Here is a 3,511-nt window from a genome sequence, read left to right as displayed (position 1 = left end):
GCACGCGAAATTTAGTATGTCCAATCCACGTGCATACATTGCTATGAAAGTGTTTCAGGTGAGCTACGCTCGCACCACATTCCTGCCTGGGCGGAGACGTTTGCAGTTCCACCGAGCCCACTTCGGCAGGGTAGCGCGGATGTGCTGCCAACACAATAATGGTGCACCATGTGACACCTTTGGGACACAACAGCAGAGAACCCATTCCAACCAGTCTTCCTCGGAATTTGGTCATGGGTCACAGCAGCATGTATCAGGTGTCAGCGGACACGAGAATGTATCTGAGATGTAGTGCGGCCTTTTCGGAGCCCGACGATTCTCACACAGCCGGCATGCAGACCGGGAGTGTGACTAGTATCAGCCGTCGTTTCTTGCTCTGCTGGCAGACCGCCATCAAGACGTACGCAGGGCCGTTTATGAGCCATGCTGCTGGAGACTGCAGGCCTAGGCCACATAGAATCATCCTGACTGGCGCCGCAATCGTCTACGGTTCCAGGGCGCCTTCCGCTGAGCGGACACAAGCACCGAATGCAGCGATGGTAGGTAAGTGTATTCCAAGCCATGCTGCAGGTGAGTGGAAAGTCCAATTCAGGACTATAGCAACGTGCCTAACCATAGGCGTCAAGCTGAGGTACATGTATGTTTTTGTTCACTTTCGTGGTGCGTGTTATACTCGCCCAAATGACTTTTTGCGGTGTTTTTTAATACTTCAATCCCGTCTAACAGGGTCAAAATGACCGTAGGAGGCACCCAGTGCCTTTTGGCGAGGATTTTTCTCACGCTGGCAGTCTCGTAGCGACGTCTCTGCCAAGTTTTTAAAGTAATCCGTTTCATACCGTTCATGAATTTTCTCAAATTCTTGAGTTGTTGATTCTTTGTTTACTGAGAACGTTATAGTACGTTCATGATTGTGCCAGGTAGGGTTGGAAAAATGTTCTCCATGGGGAGAGTTTATGCAGTAAAGTTATGTGGTTTTCATTGTTTTACTGCCAGTACTTCCAGTATGGAGCCATGCTACGCCTCTTTAGAGGTAAATGAGGGTTTGTTAAACCCATTGTTTTCGCTCCGCTGTTTATTGTTGACTGTTATGCAAAATTTGCTGTTACTACTTGGCTTAGATCGCCAGGTTGCTTAGCATTTTTATGCAAATGTATTGGAATGGATCGTTGAGCGCACTTTCCGTAATATTTCTCGTTCGGGTCACTCGTCGTCACTGTCATGTAAAATTTTCGTGGCTACGTTAGCGTTGATCGCCATCGTGTTCGACTTTTCTTAAAAGCTCCTTGGTTATTCTGTTTCAAGCTGATCAAGCAGCTTCCGCTGTTTCAGAGTTGTCTGACCATTTTAGGTCTTCGCGGTTTTCGTTACTTGGTATGTTACTTGAGTTTCTTTTCGCTGATGTATGTTTTCGATTGTTTTCGCTCTCGCGTACCAGTTTTCGATTTGTTTTCGGGTCTTTTAGACGCGCATTTTCGCCGTTTTTTTGTAGGCTAGCCAGGCGTTGACCTCGGGTGTTAGGAAGTCTCACGCTTCTTTTGAATATTTTACCCTTTGAATATTTTACCGCTACGGCGGTGGCCGCTTTGGAACGTGGTGTTAGGTCGGACTTCGCCTTCAGCTGTTTACGTGTTAATCTTTTACCATTGTCATCACAAGCCGTGTGCCTTTTGAGTGTATGAATGACAGACCTTTGTGGTACATTCTTTTCTCGACGGACTAGATAGGCTGCCTTTCAAATAGGCCTTGTTCAAGCATCTCTTGTTCGTCCGTCGGGTTCCAAGTTCAAGCTTAGCTCATCCTGACCACATCACATTCGTCTGCCGTCAACGCGTATGTTACATGTCCATTGTAGTTCATGCGACAATCGCTACATGGCGCTGTTTTTAGGTCAGACTTTGCGTGTATTTTTAATATGGCGTCTCTCGCACTTGAGTGACTCGTCTTCTGACGTGCAACACATTGTCTTTGCCGCGTTGTTTCATCGAGCCTTTGTCTTTTTTACCCGGGTTACTTCCATGGTTTTTTGTATACCGTTGTAGTTTTTCTGATGTGGGCTACGCCAGCCGTCAGTTTCGGTTTTCGTCTGTGCAGACGGGATTTTAGCGCTTCCGTAGTAGCGCATCCATACTCGGCTTTCGAGTTAGCGTGTTCGTTACCTTGTACGGTACCGGTCATCTCCGACGACTTTTACAGCATTCGAACGTGTTTCGATTTTGCACTCTTAGCCATGGGCTTTCTTGTTCACCCACACAGTGGGACGAGTACTTTTTGTTACGGCATTAACCGTTAATGATTGGTGCGTTCATTTCAGGTACTCAGCCGGCCAGTTATACTTACTGCTCTTGCTGGAAACGGTAGGCGGCTTCACAGAGTTTCGGGTCGTTCCGTATTCACGCGTTACTTCACAAGGATTCCGGTGTTTTTCTTACAGGCGTGTGCTTCGATCTTCCCGGATCGTTTCTACAGCACGTTCCCATAGCAACCTTTGACGGTTTGCCCAGTTCCTTGCCCACAGGTCAAGGCGGTTTATGTGTCATAACGTTATTTACTTTCTTGCCAGAGAAAGTTTTATAGGACTTCTGTCTCTGTTATGAAGATTTGAGTAAAATTGAGTCGATTTATTCCTCCTTTTCATCTTTTTTCTTTTTGAATGAATCAGGTGGTACCCAGCACGAGAGTACACATTTTATATTCATTTGAATTCTCCTCTGACCAAGCGTGTCAGGCTGGTGCTTTCCTGTGGCGTTGAATTTGCTCCACAGGTGCTCGCCTGAAATAGTTCTCTTCCAGATCCCATGCTGAGACTCCATGCTGAGACTCGGTAGGAAGAGTCCAACATTTGGCATTTTCAGATGCGAATAGAACGTCTTCGTCTTCACCAAAATGGATCGAACGACCTCTTTTTCACACTTGGGTTATGGTTTTTCCATATACAAGTAAATGACCAACAAGGTCTTCGCCAATCAGCATTCCCTGTACTTGTTTTGGGCTATTAATTAAAGGTGTTATGCCTTGTGTTTGCAAGCTCTTTTTCATAGAATATGAATATTCCGTTCTTTTCAGACATGGCTTGTTCTGCGAGCTTCTCAGCTCTGGAATGCTGTGCAGTTTTCTATCTGCATCTAGCAGATTTGGATCCAATGTTTCTTTTCACAGGACACTTTTTTAGGAGGGCTCCGACCTCTACTGCCTACACAGCCAGGGTTCTGTCTAAAGTAATGATGAAGGCAGCTAACTGGGCCTTTGTTTTGACATTTGGAATGTTCTGCAACAATTTCTTTTTGTCTCTCTGGTTAATCAGTACTGGCCTCTGCTATGAAGTCATGCTAGGTATGACCACGGCGGAAATGGAGAGAGACAATATAAAATTGGACCAACTTACGTGCAGGACAATTGTGATTGTCTCTCCTCCATTGAAGCCGTGGTCATACCCGCCCTATCTTTGTGTTGCAGGTTCTGCATTGGTATATGCCCGCCCTAAGTTCTTCGGCCAGTACTGCAGCTGGATTCA

At 46.1% G+C, this 3,511-nt stretch overlaps 2 protein-coding genes across 2 annotated transcripts in view; one reads left to right on the top strand and one right to left on the bottom strand.

The window, feature by feature from the left end:
- LOC118431763 (glucosidase 2 subunit beta-like) overlaps window positions 1-3,511 on the top strand; it is a 29,470-nt gene that overhangs the window by 1,683 nt on the left and 24,276 nt on the right. The gene's annotated exons all lie outside the window — the stretch shown is intronic.
- LOC118431764 overlaps window positions 1-3,511 on the bottom strand; it is a 14,673-nt gene that overhangs the window by 10,023 nt on the left and 1,139 nt on the right. The window lies entirely within an intron of this gene.

Source organism: Branchiostoma floridae, chromosome 15 (assembly GCF_000003815.2).
Source record: "Branchiostoma floridae strain S238N-H82 chromosome 15, Bfl_VNyyK, whole genome shotgun sequence".
NCBI lineage: Eukaryota > Metazoa > Chordata > Leptocardii > Amphioxiformes > Branchiostomatidae > Branchiostoma > Branchiostoma floridae.
This window is presented reverse-complemented; position numbering and strand designations above follow the sequence as displayed.